The sequence below is a fragment of the Hypanus sabinus genome, chromosome 14 (genome assembly GCF_030144855.1).
Source record: "Hypanus sabinus isolate sHypSab1 chromosome 14, sHypSab1.hap1, whole genome shotgun sequence".
Classification (NCBI taxonomy): Eukaryota; Metazoa; Chordata; class Chondrichthyes; order Myliobatiformes; family Dasyatidae; genus Hypanus; species Hypanus sabinus.
Window position 1 is genome coordinate 35,785,466 of NC_082719.1, and position 22,399 is coordinate 35,807,864.

The window sequence follows — 22,399 nt, forward strand, 5'->3', positions numbered from 1 at the left end:
CTCTTCACCCAGATGGCTCACTTAGAGAGGTGACAATGGAGAGGTTCAGCTGCTAGTCTCAGGTGGCTCAGCCTGCTTGGCAGCGCTGGGCTATGGCGTGGAGTGGGTGTGGGACAGTTCCACACTCCATGGCCTGCTCGCCACGCCGGTAGCAGAGGTTGCTCCATGACACACAGTGGGGCCAGCACAGTGTTGGTCGGACCTGTCTCACAAGCTCCTCCTCGTCAGTTTCCCCCTCCAGCTCGGACACAAGCCCGGGTTGATGGCATGTGGCATGAATCTAGAACTCCTTGGGGAGCTAAAATTGCTTCTGCCCTACCTGCCTCTGCCAGCGAAGCATGTCAGGTGAACATGGTGCTGAAAGAGCTCCGGCTCAGCGCCTTTACAAAGGCCTGCAGGACAAACTCCTCCTGGAACGTGGGAGCCAGGGAGAACTAGGGGGAGCCACACCTAATACGGTGGCAAAGATCTGCTGTGAATATCCCCAAGCTTGCACCCATATGGTGCCGCCTGCTGCCTAATGCTTCCCTCATTGCTTCCTCCAATGGCCTCGGCTCGAAGCACTGCTGCCATCACAAGGGCCCTGTAGTCATGCAGCCCCAGCCCGCCCTCCTCTCCAGCGCCAGAGCAACATGCACTGCTGTCTTGGTGGGGCTCCACCCCTCATGGCAAGCTTGACGTGTCAGGGAAGGCTCCAGGCAACTGATGCCATTGTATCTGGGGAGCCTCAGGGTGGACTTTGTGCAGTTAATTGCTGAAGCCGGTGGCGTCGATGGTACCTACCATGTTGCCTATCATCCCATGACTGCGGCATCTTGGGTTCCCCAGTGCAGGCCACGAGGGAGTCAGGTGATGCGCTCCACCATTTCCCAGGGGTTGTGGAGCCTGGGCCTGCTTGCTCCGTCACAATTCCCTGGGAAGGCATGATGCTTGGCTCCCAGGTCTTCCCTCTGGGTCCGTGTCCTCTCTTGCAGATCCCAGCCCGGGGGTCATTCCCCAGCACTCCATCCGAAGTCCTAGCTCTTCAATCTCGCCATCAATTCCTAATCCCACTCCTGACACCAATGTGGAGGGAGAGCATTTGATCTGTGATGAAAGAAGAGGAAAGCTTGTTTATCTCAACAGCTGCGTTTATTGCGATAAGCACAAGAACAGACGGAGTGCTACCACTCGTGGGGAGAACTCACTCAGTCACATACTGACAGGAGAGCTGATTGTTACTACCCCGCTCACAGTCCAGGTGACCCACAACCAAGTAACTGTATAACCCAAGCTAAAATGTAACAATAAATGAACTTGAACATCCCACCATAGTCCCTCAAGTGCATTTTAAAGCAAGAACAATAAATAGCGCTGGCCAGTAGGAATGCTGGGGCGAGCTGTCAGCCACATTTCCCAACCACCCCTAACAGTGTGCCACAACACCAGTGACCAGTGTGCCATAATACTTAGGGCATTTAGAGATCAAGGAGGAGGAAGTGTTGGGTCTCCTAATGATTGTTAAGGTGGATAAGTCCCCAGGACTTGATGGGATTTACAACAGGTTATTGAAGAAGGCAAGACGTGAGATTTTTGGGTCCTTGACCAGTATCTCTGTGTCCTCTCTAGCCACAGGCGAGGTCCCAGAGGACTGGTGAATGGGTAATGTTGTACTTCTGTTTAAGAAGGGAAAATGAGAAAATCCTGGGAATTATAGATCTGTGAATCGTATGTCAGTTGTAGGGAATTTTTTGAGAAAATTCTTAGGGATAGGATATATGAGCATCTGGAAACCATTGGCCTAATTAGGGAGAGCCAACATGGCTTTGTGTGTGTAGGTTGTGCCTTACCAACTTGATTTGAGTTTTTTAATAAGGTGATGAGAGAGATTGAAGAGGGTAGGGCAGTGGATGTTGTTTACAAGGATTTTAGTAAGGCTTTTGACAAAGTTCTTCATGGGAGGCTAATCCAGAAGGTTGAGATGCAAGGCAAATTGGCCGTTTGGATTCAGAACTGGCTTGCGTATTGAAGACAGAGGACAGTAGTTGAAAGGACTTGTTCAAGCTGGAGGTCTGTGATAAGTGGAATTCCACGGGGATCTGTGCTGGGACCTCTGCTGTTTGTAATGCATATAAATGACCTGGATGAAAGTATAGATGGGTGTGTGAGTAAATTGGCAGATGATACCAAGGTTGGTGGAGTTGTGGATAGTGTAGACTGGCAAAGAATACAGCACAATATAAATCAGTTGCAGATATGGGGAGAGGAATGGCAGATGGAGTTTAACCCAGATAAATGTGAGGTGTTACATCTCAGAAGGGCAAATGTAAGGAGACAGTACACTGTGAGGGCCAAGGTCCTTAACAGTGTTGCTGAGCAGAAAGATCTTGGGATCCAAGTTCATTGCTCTTTGAAAATAGCTACACAGGCTGATAAGGTGGTTAAGAAGGCTTATGGAATGCTTGCTCTTATTAATCGAGGCATTGAGTTCAAGACTCAAGAGGTTACGTTGCAACTATAAAACTCTGGTAAGGCCACATCTGGAGTATTGCATACAGTTCTGACCGCCCCACTGTAGGAAGGATATTAAGGCTTTGGAGAGGGCGCAGAAGAGGTTTACGAGGATGGTGTCTGGGCTAGAGGGTATGTGCAATCACAAGAGGCTGGATAAACTTGGGTTGTTTTCTCTGGAGCAGTGGAGGCTGAGGGGAGATCTGATAGAGGCTTACAAGATTATGAGAGGTATTGATAGAGTGGACAGAGAGTATCTGTGTCCCAGGGTTGAAATGCCTAATACCAGAGGGCATGCATAGAAGTTGAGAGGGGGTAGGAATAAGGGGGATGTAAGCGGTAAGTTTTTTACTCAGTGTTGTGGATGCCTGGGATGGTGGTAGAGGCAAATACATTAGATCAGGGGTTCCTAACTTTTAATGTCATGGACCTCTAGCATTATCCAAAGGATATGTGGACACAAGGCTGGGAACCCCTGCATTAGAGGCTTTTATGAGATGTTAGGATAGGCACATGTATATAAGGAGATGGAAAGATATGGACATGGTGTAGGTAGGAGTGATTGGTGATTGGGTGTTTTTTGATTTGCTTTTTAGCTGTTTTGGCACAACTTTGTAGGCCAAATGGCCTGTTCCTGTACTGTACTCTTCTACGTAATGAGAATGGGATAGGAATTAAAATGGTTGGATATGGGGTAATTTTGCTCTTAGCAGACAGAGCAGAGGTGTTTGACAGAACAGTCCCCCAATTTACATTGGGTTTCAGCAATGTTAAGGAGGCTGCATTGGGAGCATAGGATAGCGTCTCCTCTACAGTGGTGGAATTTCCTGGTGGTCAAATATTTTAATTCCTATTTCCATTCCCATTCCGACATGTCGGTCCATGGCCTCTTCTTTTGCCATAATGAGGCAACTCTCAGGGTAGAGAAGCAAGACTTCATATTCCATCTGGGTAGTCTCCAACATAATTTTATGAACATCAATTTATTCTTCTGGTAAAATTTCCCTCCCCTTTCCCTCTTCTTCTCTTCGCCACTCTTCTCCTCACTTGCCTATCACCTCCCCAATGCCCCTCCTTCTTCCCTTTCTATCATCGTCCAGTCTTCTCTCCTATCAGATTCCTTCTTCTCCAGCTCTTTAACTTTCTCACCCACCTGGCTTCACCTATCACCTTCTAGCTAGTCCTCTTTCCTCTCCCCCACCCTTTTATTCTGCCATCTTCTCCCATCTTTTCCAGTCCTGAAGTGGGGTCTCCTCCCAAAACATTGACTGTTTATTAATCTCTGTAGATGCCACCTGACCTGCTGAGCTCCTCCAGCATTTTGAGTGCGTTGCTCTGGATTTCTATCATCTGCAGAATCTCCTGTGTTTAGTTATACAGTAGCTCTTTAGTTTAGTATAGTAGATCCAGAATTACAGACTCTTATCAAGACTTACATGGGCAGCTTGCTGCTGGCAAAAAAATTCTGCCCCTTTCTTTAACTGTTAAGACCATGACACAAAGGCAAAGACATGGTTATTAAATTGTTTCCTTCTACAGTTTTCGCAAGATCAGTCCTATAATTTATTCCACCTCCCTCCTGACAATAGCAAGTGAAAGTTCTGTACAAAACCAGTAGACTCCTAATGATAAATGAACAGATCTCCTGAGTATGAATCAAAGGTACACCCTCACTTTTAGTAGTGTTGATATGACCACATACCATCTATGTGGTACCAATGTCTCATCGTGTATTTGTTTCAGTCTTCCCTGAGAGCATCTTATCTTCTTCCACAAATTTGTTCTGTTGCTTTTTGATAACTTGACTTCAACGTGTTTTGTTTATGAGTTGTGAATAACCTTATTTGGATAACATGCAGGCACACTTGGAATAAAAGAATCAATTGTTCTGTTGCAATTGTGCTAAAGTGGTTCTCCAAAAATTTAACCACTGTTCATGATATGTGATGGCACTGATACTATTGATCAAGCCATTTCTGATGACTCTGAATGAATTTCTAAACTCAGTAACACTTCTTGAGGTGTTTGTCAAATATCATGTGAATAAATATATAAATAAAATGGATGAAAATCAAAAATTGGCAGCTCATATTTATCCCAATTTCTGGCCTTGCTTAAAAATTTCAAACCTTTGTTCTTTAATTATCTGTGCTCAATCCAAATGAAAATTTGATTATTTTGCTTTGTTTCTACCTCTGGGTATCTTAAAAGCTGCATTTGTGTTTTATCCCTCTTCATAACAAAAAGTACATCAGTTCATTCTTGAGAGATTTTCATTGTAACATTTTTGAGCTAGAGGCTGCTGGAATGTCTTAAATCCTCTTCCATGAAGCCTTTCCAAAACATTTATCTCATTTCTAAGTCGGGTTCTGAAATTGCACACAATGTTAAAATTTACATGGAAAATGGCATTATCCCAAATGCTTGAAAATAAATTGCACAAGAAATTGAAGTAGAGTGCACTTGTGCTAGTCACTGACATCTTGAAAGTTGTAAGGCTTCTGCTGTCCCCATCCTCAATCAAAAACAGTTTTCTAAACTTTATTCAAGCCCTTATTATTATTATTACTGTTTTTGTGTTCTGTGGAAGAGTTAGCAATGTCAGATTGATTGTAGTCATTTCTTAAGCATGGTAATCAATCACTTAAATATTTAGGTTGGAGTGATTTGAGGAGTTGGCTTGAGAAGCTGCGTGGCTTATTCTTCCTCCTTTTTCTCTGTTCATTAGAGGCATCTCTGCATATTTAAACTCCATTATTCAAACTAATTAATTCACACGCATAGTCCAAAAGCATTTAAGCATAAAACCCCTGATACTCAAAAAAAAACTTTAATTTTAATCACAGTATTGAGGGAGAGCTCTTTGGAAGGTAAATATCCAAACCATTCATTGACAGAACAAATACGCTTATGACCATGTTTGCTGCAGGTTAATTAACATAGTCCCATTGTGAGTTGGGCTAATGATTCATGGTCATATCAGTTTCCAAACCACATCTCTTCAAGTGGCTTCCCACTGTGAGCTTGCTTTTTTAGTTGGCATGGGTGTCTAAGTGTTTATGTTACTGTCCTTTTGATTTTAAAACAGGTTAATCTGTGTAGTTTACATTTTGAAATTGTTCATGAAGACTGCCTCCCATTTATATAAATGTCTACTTAATCTTATACTGTGCACTGTCAGGTTTTGGTTGCTTCTCCAAAGAATAGACATTATCTATTTTGGAAAATAATGTTTCTCATAAATATTAGGCCTGAAACTCATTTATACTCATATGTCCTCACATACAAATGAACTCTTTGTTCATATAGACTGTGATTTCACTTTCATACATTACTGTCTATTAAAAACTGTACTTCAGTTTGAAATAATACAGCATCCGCTTTATGAATGAAGTAAAATTTTGACATTCTTCACCTTTCCTGTATTTTCCAATTTCCTGAAACCATCAAATGTAGTACATTGCTTCTGATCTTCCTCTTCAGTCTGTCAATACAATCAGTTCCATGAAAAATGGGTTCATTAAATCATTGTACAGATGTGATTTCTTTCTGTCACTAGACAGACCGAGATGTAAAATTATGAAATGTGATTGATGAACTCGATATCACTATTCTGTTATATAAACCATTAGTTCTGCAATGTACAATTTCATTGGGTTATTTTGGATCAGGCACCAAGATTGCTTATTTGGAAAGCTTTAGCCTCCCTAACTGTTGATCACTTTATTTTAAAAATAGCTTTGATTTCATTGTTCAACACCAAGTTTTTATCTGCTGCATAGTAGAGATTTATTTAAACTGCAATTGATAGGGGAGCTCCATGCATGCATAATGCACTTGAGTAAAGTTGATCCCAGTATTTCAAGTAGATGAGGCACATTAAATAGGTTAATGAGTTTATAGCACACCGTTGATATCAGATGTGATATTTTAATTGCATGTCCATGTGGTTGAAATAGAGAGGAGTTTAAATCTGGAGCAAGTCTTAACTGGAGGGTTAAGGACTTCTCCAATTTTAAAGGGCTCATGTCCATCTATGAGCCACTACCTTGGAGTTCAAGCAACCTTCGATCACTCTCACCAGCCTGCAGCCCAGAGCCACATTTTCCACCCCCCCCCCCATAAATTTCTTCATTTAGTGGAGGTTGAGCATTTGGAATGGTTTTGAGAATCTTGAGCCCATGCTATGTGACTACACAGAGCTCAGCATAAATAGCAGGAGCAGCTCACTTCACAATCTACTCACCAGCCACCTTGCCATTAAACTCCTGTCCTATCTGTGGTCTCATCAGTCACCTCAGCATCTTCAAACCACAATTACCCTCAAACCTGAATAACTTCCAAAATAGAAGAGCTGTTTCCTACTATTACTCCAAGTGAAATGGCACAGAACAAATCAAAACAAAACTGCAATGACTGGAAATCTAAACTCTCAGCAAGCCAGGCAGCATCAAAGGAATGAGAGTTAATATTCAAAGTTCTATCGTCAGAATTCTGCTCCTCTTTCTATACAACATATTGAGTTTTTTATTTGCATTATAAGCAACTCAATGCCATAATGCAGTGGTCCCCAACCACTGGGCCGCAAAGCATGTGCTATCGGGCTGCGAGGAAACAATATGATTTGTCGATATGAAATGATATGGGTCAGGGGCACTTTTCCTCATTCCCTATCATGCCCACTGTTGAACTTGAACGCATGTGAGGTCATTACCCACACGAGGTCATCAGTTGCCTAAACGCAGTGATACATTAGCACCAGGGATCACTGGTTGGCCTCGGGTAACCAGCCACCTCGTGCGGCCGGCGAGAAGTGCCGTCGCTACTAGCCTGGAGCGCCGACAGATGGGTGCCGCCTCTAAATCTCTTTACCACATTGAATGTTCGTGGGGAACCCGGTGCTAAAATATTCGCAGACAATCTAATTCGGGCTCAGGTTTTCGTAAGTAGCAGATCAGCTACCTCGTTGCGATCTACAGAAAGTCAACCCTCGAGCCAAACTTTTGTTGGCTGATAGATCCTACCTATCTACAAGAGGGGTGGGCATGTGCCCTGTGGAACTTCGCTTCGCTCTCTCTGGACTGCAACTGCCATGGCCCTGGTATGGAGACCTCCGGCCCTTACCTTGTCCTCTCGCACCACCCATGACCAGCTGCACCTGACCAAGGCATCCGGGGGTGGGAGGCTGGAGTTCAGACCTGGAGGCTGTCTAATGAGGCAATGAAACCCGCAAAACTGCTTCAGCCCCTTGAGTCCAAGCACCCTGCACTTAAAGACAAACCTGTTGAGTTTTTTGAGCGGAAGAAAGGTGAGCAAGCTGAACAGAAGCAAGTGCTGATAGCCACGAAAACTAAGTTGCAAAATAGACTGGACATAAGGAACCCTCTTCGAGTATCGCTGTATTCCTGTTGTGATTAACACCCCCCTCCCCCGTTAGCCGGTCCACAAGAATATTGTCAATATTAAACTAGTCCGCGGTGCAAAAAAGGTTGGTGACCCCTGCCATAATGATTAAATAATACAATTTTGGATGAAGTACCAGTTCCATTTTGACTGTCCCTTTACCCCTTTACCTTTACCCTTTACCTATGATTAGAAAAAAAAATCAACAGTGGTGAATGCTAAAACGTTCTAACTTTAAATATTGGAATCAATGCCATTCTCGGAGATTTTCTTTAACACATTTCACTTGTTTAAATCATGCAAAATGTTGTATGGGCAGTGACACTCTCCATTGCTGGCAGTGGTCCGGCTTTCTTGTTGCCAGTCCATGTGAGTATATGGTACTGGGTGAGTGTTAAACAAGTCTGCGTACTGACTCTGCAGGAATCAACACATCAGTTGTTATAGTGCAGCTACCACAACAAATTTAGTTTGAAGTAAGCATCAAGGTGAGAAATGAGTTTGACTTGACATTTGACCGTAAACATGAGAAAACAAGAAAATAAAGCGGGCAACACACACAGAATGCTGGAGGAACTTAGCAGGCCAGGCAGCGTCCATGGAAAAAAAGTACAGTTGACGATTGCTGCCTGGCCTGCTGAGTTCCTCCAGCACTTTCTTTCTGTGTTGCTTGGATTTCCAGCATCTACAGATTTTCTCTTGTTTGTGAAATGGAACGGGAGTAGGCACGAGGCTCCATCAGCTTGTCTTACTATTTGATATGATCAGGGTAGATCTATGTTGGCCTCAACTCCACTTCTGTGCCAATTCTCCATAATCCTTAGTTCCTCAGAAGACAAATATTTAAACAATCTCCACCTTAAAAACATATAATGATCTGGCCTTCACAACATTCAGAAGAAGAGAATTCCAGTGTCTTCAGAGCCCTCAGAGATTCATTACCCTCTGAAAAAAAGTCTCTGTTCCGGTAAATTCTATTCACATAGTTTGCGAATGCACAGTATGGAGGATTTTTAGATAAAAAAGCAAAAATGGAATGCTTTGGATAAAAACAGGAAGAAAATAATGCATTCTGTATTTATGAGCTAAATTAAGTAATTTAACAATCAGCCTTGTGTATATTTGAGTAACTTGGATTCTACCTTTTTTCTAATTGCTAACGTAATCAAATTAACTCCTTGTTAAACAGCTAAGGATTTCCACTTTCCTTGGGAAAGGAAGTGCCATCCATTATGAAGTTGCAAAATTTAATACTAGACTTTTCCTTTCTATGCCTATTCGACTCTAACAAGTCTCATAAGAGAACCAAACGCCAGATAATTGCTGCAATTTCATATTTTGCCATGTCACTTCATTCATTTCAACAAGCACTGCCTGCTTAAAGGCCTCTAGAGATAGTAATTCCCTGCTTTTGCAGCCTGTGAGCATTGCATTCACTGCAACCGGCTATTTTCAAGTTAAAACATACAAATCTGTACAGCTCCTTGTTAATGAGAGCAAACAACAAAATTGTAATGAATTCAAGCAATGCCCTTTTTAAGAATTCCTTTACTGCTTGCTTATTCTCTGTTCTAGCCTAGTATACAGCTAATAAAGCTTTTGAACAGCTTATGGACTCCTTAATGCTGCTGTTGGTGAAGCAGGTGAAATGAAGCTAGTGTTTGCTACAGGAGACTGGTTTCATGCAATTTGAAGGCATAGAGAAGGGAAAAACTTTTCATCCATTCTCTGTAGCAAAATTATGATATTTACCTTGTTATATCATTGCCATGCAGCTTGACAGTAAGTTATAATTAATATTATGCTTTAGTGCTTTAAGAGCATCTATTTGATTTTAAATGGCTTTTGATATTCTAGCTATGATGATCAGTTCTTTCAAGTAGCCCTGACGTGCTCTCTATAGGCCAAAACCAATCTTGCTTCACAGCACTGATTAGAAATGATGAACTTACTTGCTCCATTTGGCCTTGGGATTTCTGTAATAGTCCCCTAAATGTGCCATTTTGTTTCTTATTTTAAGTAAGTCCTTACTTACTATAAGCAGCAGGAAATTAACAGGTAACAATATACATAAAATCAGGAAAATTAGCTTTCTTGATAGATTAATGATATGGTAACAAGCAAGACAGGGGAAAGTCCTATGTTTGATTCACTGTGTGTCATCTTACGTGGACTAAATCCAAAAAATTAAAAAAGGATGCTGCAATTGATTCTGTTTATTTTAAGAGAATTGAAATTAATTGTAGTGAGAATAAAAAAGAACACACACTTGCATGCATTTCTCCAGGGGGTTTCTGATCTGAACAGAAGCATAAATCAGGGGAAGTTATTTGTTGTAGAAATTGGTGGAAAATTAGAATTAAAACACTGATTGAAACAATAACCATGATATGTACAGATCTTAAATCATTCCTCATTTGAAAGCACAGCATAGCTATAACAATTATATTCAAAAAACATTTATAATAGAAACATTAATGCATTCACAATGTCGTGAAGGAAGTGAAAAGCAAAGTGAAGTTAAAGTGGTTTTAAAATCTATAAATTTTTAATACCTTCAAGCAATATGCCCATATAAATGCAGATACACAGATGGTGTAACTAGGCATTATCCTGCTTGTTTATTAGAAAGAACCATTATTCTTCTCTTGCTAAAACAGGTTGCATGAATTTCTTGAGCAAATGAACAGTCCCAAAACATCATTGATTTTCATTTATGAAAGCACTTTTTTATGTATATGGATAATACTTCTGGTTTGATCATCACAATCGAGATCTGTCACTTATGTAAATTAGTTTTCTTCATTGGCTACTCATTAATGTAAATGGACAATAATCTTAAACGAGCAGATAATGGAATAGAAAATATTGCTGAATGCCTTCTGAAACATACAACAGTTGCAGAAAATCTGATGCTCACTGAAATTTGCATGCTGCTGTATTTCAATTAAAATCATAGAAAGCTCCAGTGAATAGAGATAATCTTCAAACAATCACCTATTCCTTTGGAGGAGGTATTTTTCAGCTTCCTCACTTTTTCACCATAGCCTTATAATTTTTCTGTTTTGCGAATTTGTAAAGTATTGTTTTTATAGTTACTTCTTCAATCTGCTCTCACTGTCTTTTCAGGCCATGCAATTGATGATGTTTAAGATATAAAATAGTAACTATTTCCTCATATCACATCTGGTTGCTTCACCATCCATTTTAAAACTACACCCTCTTGTCCAGACAATTAGGCCACTGGAAACATTGCCTCTGTATCTATTCCATCATAGAGCCAGAATACCTCGAACAGATCTCTTCTTAACCCCCTCTGCTTCGAGGAGAGGAGAGCTGGCTTCATCTTTCTATACAGAAACAAGTTGCTTATTCCTGGCACCATTTTAAGAATCACATTGAAGACAAAGGTATCTTTTCTAAAGTCTGACACACAGGATAGAGTACAATTCATAAGCTGAGGGCCAACCACTGTATAATAAAAACCTAGCTTAAATTGACTTGCTGAGTTCCTCCAGCACTTTGTGTGTATTTCTTAGCTTAAATTCTTTGTTTTTGTACCCAAATGCAATGATCTCACACTCTTATTTAATAGGCTTCTCAAATCACATAGCTGCATTCAAAAATTTGCATATGCCTACCCTAGCTGTTTCTATTACTGCATGTCTTTTGAAGTCTTGCCATTTAGATTTTGTCAGCTTTCTTGATTTTTCCTACCAAAATATATTATCTTTTTGCATTGTATATTACCCACTCTATGTCTATCCACTTCACCTGTCTGAAGATTATTTTCATTGTATTTTGGATTTCCATTCTTTTTCTGCATTTATTGAAAATCTGCTTTGTATATCAAAGTTCTTGTCATTAATGTTAATCAGAAATAGCACTAGTCCTAATTCCAACCCCCTAGGGAATACAACTCCATAGTTCCATCCCAACAGAAAAGAAACTGTAGGTGATACTCTGCAGTGTATCTTGTAACTTGTGACATGAGAATGGCGTCTTATTTTTTAAAGTATTTAAATGACCATTAGGGACATTTATATGTCTTGAGATGCTATAAGACTGCAGGTTATTTAATTCCACAAACTTAAGATACTCTGCAGATGCTTGAAGAAGACATACAAAGGAGGAACTCAGCAGGGCACATAGCATATATGGAGGGGAATAAACAGTCAACCTTTACCGTCAAGACTCTTCATCAGGACTGGAAATGAAGGGGGAAGAAGCCAGAATAAGAAGGTAGGGGGAAGGGAAGGAGTACAAGCTGTCAGGTGATAGGTGAAACCAGGTGAGGGGAAGGAGGGTGGGTGGGTGAGGAAGGGTGTGTGAAGTAAGAAGATGGAAGATGGTAGCTGGAGCAGATAAAGGGCTGAAGAGGTTAGAAGAGGATCTGATGGTATTGGCTTTGCTGGCTGCAAAGTTCTAAACCAAAATGATCTTAATATGATATAGTTAGCTACAGGTATCCTCACTAAAGAGAGGTTATATTGTAGTCAAGTACTCTTCAAAGGCTAGACCACTTCCCTGTTTTTCTTCCATAGTGAATTTGGCTGCTATTTGAGCAGTGGGTCCTGCCTCCTGAACAAGCTGGAGGTGCTGCCAGGCAACAAAGTAGTTTAAATACCGTTCATTTTATTTTTAGGGATACATGTTTCAGCCCAAACTCTTAAAACATTTTTAAAACTCATCGCGGTTTTCTATCTTATAAAAGATTTCTGAATGACAAGCCATTTTGAAAAAACAATAGATTTCCAAAACACAGGTGCAAATCCTATAAGCTAAAAAGACATAGCAGCAAGTTGCAGATGAACAAATTATCCGTTGCAGAAATCAAAGGCAGAGGAATAGAATCTAGTCGCCCTATCCTTCTGTCGTTCTTCTTGCTGTTCCATGACTATTCCTCACAAGCCTGACTGCTCTCTTACATCTATACTGTTTCTCTACCACTTGGGTGATGTCCCACATGTGGGATATTTGTTCAGACAGGTTTTCACACAAATGGTCTAAAAGCTTCTGGGGTCAGAGTTCCCAGATACCCATAATGAATGCTGTGAAACTTACTCTGTGTGTACACAAATTTTCCAACTATTAATAGATCAGCTATTTGATGAGCTAAGTGCAGGGTAATGTAATGAGCAGAAATGTATATAATTCACAACCAATAACATCGAGTTCGGGTTCACTTTAAGAGGTTGATCTGATGTGATGATGTAATTATGTGAAGTTTTTTACCGTTTTACAGATTTTTGGACCATTGGTGTCTTAGTGCACCAAACAGTTGCTATCCTTGCTCAGCCTGGGGGATGCTAGGCCTTCAGATCTAATGGATCATGTGCTGCCTCTCCTGTGAAATCTCCATTCTTTTTTTATTTTTAAAGAACTCTTCATGCAGCAAATGTCTGATCACGATCGCATAGCCCTTGCTAATGCACTCGTGAAGGACTATAGGAAGCTTGTTAAAATGGTTGATATTCTACACTCAGCCAGGCAGAGCTGCATGATTTCTCTTCCCTTCCCTGCTTCAATAAGTCCGGTCAGCAGAGCCTCCAATACATGCTCACATGTGGCTGTGAAACAGACAATGCCGTCTCTGCGCTTCTACCACGGTTTTCCTTGATAGGAATGCTAGTAGGTGATGACCGTCTTGCAGCTTCGACAGTGCCAGCACATCAGAGATCTGTGAACACCAAGGGTTCCAATTACCAGGGTCGTCTACTGTTTATTACGGACACCCTTTCAGGGCAACACTTCTTATGTGACACACGGGGCTCAAGTGAGCGTGCTGCCAGCATCGCCTGTTGATCGAAAGGCAAAGAGCGACGAAACCTTGCTGGAGGCCACCAACAGCAGCAGATTCCAGACTTACAGGACATGACGGGGTGTCACTTGGCTTCAGGGAGGACATTGGTGATGCAGATTGCCTCTGTGCACTAGGACTGTTGGTTGATCTTAAGAGCTGCCGGATTGTGGATGTCAAGGACTTTGGGCCGCTACCCTGCTACTCAAGAAAGTTGCCCAGCCTGGGGGATGCTAGGCCTTCAGATCAACTTGACAATGTTGCTGCCAAGTACATGCACCGCTGCATGTGAATTCACTCAGCTTCTGGGAGAATTTCCAAATGGCCCCAAGCCCACAGTCTTAGCTACAGTCATAAAACACGGGGTTGACCAGCACGTCTCCACAACTGGTCTGCCTGTCCATGTCTGTGAGCATAGACTAGACCCTGAAAAGATGGCAACTGAAAAGGCTGAGTTTGCCTAGATGTAAAGGCTTGGCATTGTACACAGGTTGAATAGAATAACCCCTGCACTTCATCCCTCTATATGGTGGTTGCCACTCATGTGGTGATTTCTAATGTCTTAATGAGACCACCCCACCCCCCCATGATCATTACCCAGTCCCAGAAATCCAAGACTTTTCAGCATATTTAGTCAGAAAGTTAATCTTTTCTAAAATCACCTTAGTTGGTGATACTATCAAGTTCCTGTGTGCTCAGAGGACATTCCTAAAATAGCTATGATCTATGATAACCCCATTTGGCCTCTTTGAGTGTATGCACATGCCATTTGGGCTGAAAAATGTAGAACAGCCTTTCCAATTGAAAGACTTTCTGTTTGCTTACCTGGATGACATATGCATCCAAATCCAAAGACATATCACACTTTCTCTTTGTAATTTATTTTTTATTGAAGTTTATCATCAAACAAACGTTTCCATAAGATGTATTTCAGACATTGTACATATATATCATATAGTCATATATGCCACAAATCTCTGCATAATATTTATCTGAGGTATGCACTTATAGAAAAGAGAGGAAAGAAAGAAAAAGCAAAAGGAGAAAACTATGTACAAATAGGGAGTGATCTTTATTTTGCAAGATATTCATTGAGTTTTGAGGGCTTAAGCCAACATGAGTTGATTGTTAATCCTGATAAATGCCAATTTGGGTTGACTTTCACGGTCATCGCATCTCCACAGAAAATGTGAAACCTCTCCCATCAAAATTAGCTGCTTTTTTGGGATCTCCCACCACCCCGCAAAATGAAAAAACTGCAGTAGTAATTAGGTGTGGTGAATTTCCATCACGGTTTCGTTCTGTGCGCTGCAAAACTTTTGTTCCCCCGTATAGTGTCCTTAAAGGCAATGCCCCTAATCGCATGCTTGACTGGTCAGCAGACATAACCAGAGCATTTTGTAACATCAAACAAGCTCTTTCCAACGTGACCCTAGTGGCACACTCCCTATTGCATCCATAGCCATGACTACTGCTGCTTCAATCTGTGCTTTGGGTGCTGTGCACGAACTTCCTCAGCTGCCAGCTCCATCCCCTCAAAAGGAAATGCAGCACTTTTCACTGCCAGCTTCTCTGCCTCTATCTGGCTGTCCACCATTTTTATTTACTTCTAGAGGGTCGCCATTTCACAGCATTCATTGACCACAAAACTCTTGTGAATGCAATAGCCAAAATATCAGATGCTTGGTCTGCACAGCAGCAATGCCACCAGGTCAGCATATCCAAGTTCACAACTGACATACAACACATCAAGAGGAAAAATAATGCCCTGGCTAATTGCCTCTCACAACCAGCAGTTGAGGCCATACACATACGGGTTGACTATGTCAGTATGGCAGCCGACCAAGCTACTGACCCAAAGGTCCAGGCTTACTGAACAGCAATCACAAGCTTGCAGTTGGCTGACATGAAGCTTGGAAAAGCTAGGGTTTCTTTCCTGTGCGATGTCTCAATTGGTTGCACTTACCCCATAGAGCCTACAAACTGGAGGAGGAGTGTTTTTAACTCCCCTTGCTTCCGATCCGGAAGGCCTCACAGAAACTGGTTCCACTAAAGTTTCTGTGGCACAACCTCAGAAAGGATGTGTGTGATTGGAATGCAGCCCGTGTTGTGTGCCAGCGGGTGAATATTAACTGTCATGTTCAGGTGCCTTGGCACCTTTTGAGATCCCTGAGCAATGGTTTGACTATGTCAACATGGACCTGGTTGGACCTCTTCCCTCTTCCACCCCCCACCACCTCCCCACCATGGTTTCATGCGCCTTCTTACCATGGTGGACAGTACCACCAGGTGGCCAGAGGTCAACGATGGCCGTAGGCTTAGCTCGGACATTCATCAGCACCTGGGTTGCTGAGTTCAGCACCCCATCTGATATTTCATCTGACCGCAGTCCCCAATCCACAGGCATATGTGTTATGGTGGCCCAGAACCTACATCACACACACAAGCATATCATCTGCAGTCCAATGGCTTATGCGAGTTGTCTTACTGCTCCTTAAAGGCTACTCTGAGGAATAATAGCATGATCATCTCCCATGCTGGGCTTCAGAACAACTGCAAAAGGGGACTTACAGTTGTCTGCAGCTGAGTTGGTGCTCTGGTAGCCATTACGAGTGCCAGGTGATTTTATCCCTGATGCTATGACTGATTGGTGGAACTCTCAACAGTGATGCAGTAAACTCAATTCCTACCTGCCATCATGGGGATAGCACTCATGGGTTCCTGTTGACCTACGTTCTGCCCTGTTTGTTTTTGTCCACCATGATGCACACCAGCATCCCCTTTGGCTCCTTTATGATGGCCCATTCTGCATTTTGGAATGGAGAGGAAAGATTATATTGTCGTTAGGATGGGTAAACCTGAATGTATTACAGTAAACTGGCACACCAAGATTTGGAGGATTCCACGACCATGTCTTGCCGTCAAGACATGACCATGAGTGTGTCAATGCACCTCTGGTTGAGCCAGAGGCACCGGTTGTTCCTCCTCCCCGGAGAACATAGAACACAGGCCAGGTGGTTTGCCTGAGCTCCAGACAGGCTCACAATGCTGGTGTTAGTGATGTTTAGAATGAAGGGGGCACTGGATACAGTAGACAACACTGACAGACATGCAGATGAAGTGTTTCCTCACCTGGAAGGACTGTTTGCCCTCCCTCAGTACCATTCCGGGCTCACGTATAGTCTTTCAGGTGTGGCAACAATTTCATTGCAAGTTTTTTGGGGTCGTCTGCTGAACGGAGCAATCCCAGTGCAGGCTCCTCTACATTGGTGAGACCCAACATTGACTGGGAGGCGTCCTCGTTGAGGACCTTTGTTCAATCCACTACAAAAGGCAGGTTCTCCCGAAAGCTACCCATTTCAATTTGACTGCCCATTCCCACTCCAATCAGTCCATGGCTTCCTCTGCTGCTACAATGAGGCCACACTCAAGTTGGGGCAAGCCAGATCTCATATTCCATCTGCGTAACCTTCAACCTGAATATATAAATATCAATTTCTCTGCCTTCTGGCAATTTCTCGCTTCTCTCTTTTTCCACCCTCCGTTCTTGTTACCCTTTTACCCCTTCTCTTTTCCTCATCTGCCTATCACCTTCCTCTCGTGCCCCTTCTCTTTCCCTTTCATCCATCATCCTCTGTCCTCTCCTATCAAATCTTTTCTTCTTCAGCCCATTACCCCTTCAAGCTATCACCTTTACACTTCATTCCTCCCTTCCCCACCCACACACCTTACCTATCACCTGGTTTAGGTAATCTTATTTACAAGAATGATGACAAATTAATCAGAATGTGGATTTAACTGCACTCAGTGAACACTAAAAATACCTAAAAAAGTGGCCCTGGGGGTATGTCCGTAGTGTTCTCCTACTGTAACTCAACCACTTCACGGTTTGACGTGTTGTGCTTCCAGAGTTCCCTTCTGTACACCACTGTTGTAACGCGTGGTTATTTCAGTTGCCACTGTCTTCCTGTCAACTTCAACCAGTTTGGCCATTCTCCACTGATTTCTCTCTCATTGACAAGACATTTTTGCCCACAGAGTTGCCACTTACTGGATGTTTTACTGCTTTTGTCACCATTCTTTTTAAACTCTAAAGACTGTTGTGCACGAAAATCTCGGGAGATCAGCCGTTTCTGAGATACTCAAATCACCCTAAATAGCACCAATAATCATTTCAGTCAGAGTAACATTTCTCATTTAACATGTGAGAGAGAGAGTCTTCCCCATTCTGATATTTGGTCTTTAGAACTGAATCTTTTGACCATGTCTGCATGCTTTTGTGCATAGATTTGCTTCCACGTAATTGGCTGATTAGATATTTGCATTAATGAGCAAGTAGGCAGGTGTACATAAAAAAGTGGCCACTGAGTGTATATCTGTGGTTTGCAAAGTTACTTGAAAACAAAGGTATCTAAGCAGCTTATGAATGCAGTCCTAGGGTGATAAAATGTAATATGAAGATAAAGGCCTCAGAAATCCTCACTTGTAGTTGTTATCTGAACTGCAAATAAATATGGATGCAAAGAATATTTTACATTAAGAACTTCTAAGGATAAAATGGAGAACTGTTACGCGATCAATAAACTGCATTGTCCGAGGCTACAATTAAAGCTTATTTTGGAATAACTCCAAAGTTTCTGCTTCCTCTTTAATGACAGTAATAGCAACATTTTATATCAGGACTATCCTTTCTCATTTATACTTTCCAAATCTGTTCAGAGGCTCATTCATATCAATTGCAACCTTTGCATAATTTCACACCTTTTTGCACAGTGTAATAAATGCAATCTGTGTTACAAAGACCATATTGGACAGACTATTGGAAGGAACCAGGATTGCTAAAGAGATGAGTCAAAGTGCAGCTTGGCTTATGCTTTCAACTGTTTGACGGAGTACCAGTGCCAGTGTATATCAAATTACGTATGTTCCACAGTGAGCGTTTGTTTAGACATGTACTTGAGTTATAGACTTCTAAACTGCAGAAAAAATCAAATGGTTATTAGTGTGTGGAGTCACTTTTATGATATGGTCCTGATGGAATCTTGATTGGATTAATGATTTCTAGGTTACTGGCTAAAGAAAACATGATCTCATTTTATTTACTGCATGCTGGGGCCCGGCCTGGTCTAAAGTCACAGTAACTTTAAAATATTTTGGTTTGTATTGTCATCTGTGCAGTGAAAAACTTTGTCTTATGAGGAATGCATGATTCTATTTACTGGCATTAACATCAATTAACTGATGATCAAATATAGGGGAATTTTGTTTTCATCAATTAATACCTGGAGATGAAGAAATAGGGGAAATGGAAATAATCACCCTGAAATGCTTTTAAACTTATTTTAGGTATGTTAAAACATTGCTATGTTAAACACATATGTCAGATTAAGATTCCCACAAAAAGATTGCTTCAAGATTCAGGGGAGAAGATTTAGGATGGAAATGAAGAGAAACTGTTTTTCCCAGAGAGTGGTGAATCTGTGGAATTCTCTGACCAGGGAAGCATTTGAGGCTTCTTCACTAAATATATTTTAAGATCCAGTTAGACAGGTTTTTACGAAATAAGGGAATTAAGGTTTATAAGGAAAAGGCAGGTAGATGGAGCTGAGTTTACGGACAGATCAGCCATGATCTTATTGAATGGTGGGGCAGGCTCGACGGGCCAGATGGCCGACTCCTGCTCCTATTTATTATGTTCTTATGTTCTTATTTACAGAATTGTCGAAAACCAGTTCTGAAAAGATGTTCAACTGATTTCCAACCAGAACTAGTCAGTGGAACGGGAGCTATCTGATTCCCATTGGGACCTCAACCTACATTTTGCAATGAGTCAGCAAGGAGATTAATTCTTCAAGTCAAATGCCCCACTACAGCCACAAAGGAACAATGCTTCAGTGGCTGTGGAGGAGATAGCAGCTATAGGCAAGAGGAAGGCCCCTCCCACATCCAGTCGGTGATATGCAGTTCTTGGTTAGTAAGACATATGTGAAGAGGAAACTCTTGTCAGCTGTGTGAAAGTGAGGAATGCGGGAGGTACACAGATGAGAAGCATGGCAGGAGATGGCCTCCTCTGATAGTGAACATTCTCAGCCGAGGCAAGTGATGAGCCATTAAGATCTGCCAGGTAATCTGAATATCACTGTTTATACCTACAGAATGGAGCTGTTCACAAATGCTTTTAATATGGAGGTGACACATACAGCAACTGGTACCACTTATCCAAAGAAATAGAAATGGGGCATGTCACTAAAGTAGATAGAGCAGGAATTCATTCATTTATTTGTTACATTCAGTCATACATTACACACAAATGTGAGGGGACTTCGTATACCATTTAGTGCCTCCTGGCTGCTTATGGGTGTTCTGTGTTGAAGGTAATGATGAGAGTCCACCACAACATCCATCAGTATAGGTGCACCACTTGGCTGTGCACTTAATCCCCAGCTCTACCTGCGTAACACTTATGACTGTGTGCCTAAGCACAGCTCCAGTGTCATATTCAAGTTTGCTGATGAGAACACTGTCAAGGGCCAAATCAAAGGTGGCGACAATTCAGCCTATAGGAGGAAGATTGAAAATCTGGGTGAGTGGTGCCAGAACAACCTCTTACTCAATGACAGAGACCAAGGAGCTGATTATTGACTTCAGGAGGTGGAAATGAGACTCCCATGAGCAGTCCCGATCAGAGAATCAGAGCTGGAGAGGTTCAGCAACTTTAAATTTGTCTGCGTTATCATATGAGAGGACCTGTTCTGGGCTCAGCACCTAAGTGCAAATATGAAGAAAGCATGGTGGTGCCTCTGCTTCTTTCAGTACATACGGCATGACATCTAAAACCTTGATGAAACTTCTATGGATATGTGGTGAAGAGTATATTAACAGGCTGCATCACAACCCGATATTGAAACACTAATGCCCTTGCACAGAAAATCCTACAAAAAGTAGCATGACCTAGTCCATCATGGGTAAAGCCCTTTCCACCATTGAGCACATCTACATGTTTTTTGCTGTATGCATGATTTGTTCTTCTTTGTCATGCTTTGGGTATTTGTATTGGTTTCCATGCATGTTTCATGGCTGTCTGCAGGAAGACGAATCTCAGCGTTGTATATTGCATATGTGCTTTGATAATACATGAAACTTGAATCTGTGCGTGTTGTTACAGGAAAGCAATATTCATCATCGGGGCTCCACACCATCCATAACGTGCTCTCTTCTCACTGCTGCCATCAGGAAGAAGGTCTAGAAACCTCAGGCATCGCATCACCAGGTTCAGGAAAAGTTATTACCCCTCAACCATCAGGCTCTTGAGCCAAAGGAGATAACTTCACTTGCTCCATTACTGAAATGGTCCTACATGTCCTGTGGACTTACTTTCAAGGACTCATCATCTTATTTATTTATTACTATTATTTATTACTTTTCTATTTGCACATTTTGTTGTCTTTTTACATTGGTTAATCATCCAAGTTGGTGCAATCTTTCATTGATTCTATTGTGGATTTTTTGAGTATGCTCACAAGCAGAATCTCAGCGTTGTATGTGGTGACGTATATGAGTACTTTGACGATAAATATACTTTGAACTTTAAAAGTGTGGACAATTGGTTTGCATTTTAGACAATAGACAATAGGTGCAGAAGTAGATCATTCGGCCCTTCGAGCCTGCACCGCCATTTTGAGATCATGGCTGATCAATTACTATCAATACTCTGTTCCTGCCTTGTCCCCATATCCCTTGATTCTCCTATCCATAAGATACCTGTCTAGCTCCTTCTTGAAAGCATCCAGAGAACTGGCCTCCACTACCTTCTGAGGCAGTGCATTCCAGACCCCCACAACTCTCTGAGAGAAGAAGTTTTTCCTTGACTCTATCCTAAATGACCTACCCCTTATTCTCAAAACATGCCCTCTGGTACTGGACTCTCCCAGCATCTGAAACATATTTCCTGCCTCTATCTTGTTCAATCCCTTAATAATCTTATATGTTTCAATCAGATCCCCTCTCAATCTCCTTAATTCCAGTGTGTACAAACCCAGTCTCTCTAACCTTTCTGCGTAAGACAGTCCAGACATCCCAGGAATTAACCTCGTGAATCTACGCTGCACTTCCTCTACAGCCAGGATGTCCTTCCTTAACCCTGGAGACCAAAACTGTACACAATACTCCAGGTGTGGTCTCACCAGGGCTCTGTACAAATGCAAGAGGATTTCCTTGCTCTTGTACTCAATTCCCTTTGTAATAAAGGCCAATGTTCCATTAGCCTTCTTCACTGCCTGCTGCACTTGCTCATTCACCTTCAGTGACTGATGAACAAGGACTCTGAGATCTCTTTGTATTTCTTCCTTACCCAACCCTACACCGTTCAGATAATAATCTGCCTTCCTGTTCTTACTCCCAAAGTGGATAACCTCACACTTATTCACATTAAACACCATCTGCCAAGTATCTGCCCACTCAGCCAGCCTATCCAAGTCACCCTGAATTCTCCTAACATCCTCATCACATGTCACACTGCCACCCAGCTTAGTATCATCAGCAAATTTGCTGATGTTATTTTCTATGCCTTCATCCAAATTGTTAATGTAAATGGTAAACAGCTGTGGTCCTAATACCGAGCCATGTGGCACCCCACTAGTCACCACCTGCCATTCCAAGAAACCCCCATTCACCGCTACCCTTTGCTTTCTATCTGCCAAACAGTTT

The 22,399-nt window shown here is 42.0% G+C and overlaps 1 long non-coding RNA gene across 1 annotated transcript in view; it reads left to right on the forward strand.

Annotated features, from left to right (window-relative positions):
- LOC132404392 (uncharacterized) overlaps positions 1-21,424 on the forward strand; it is a 48,141-nt gene extending 26,717 nt beyond the window's left edge. The window contains exon 3 of the long non-coding RNA XR_009515521.1: positions 20,859-21,424. This is a non-coding gene — a long non-coding RNA (uncharacterized LOC132404392). The remainder of the gene's footprint in view (positions 1-20,858) is intronic.
- Positions 21,425-22,399: the final 975 nt, after the last annotated feature.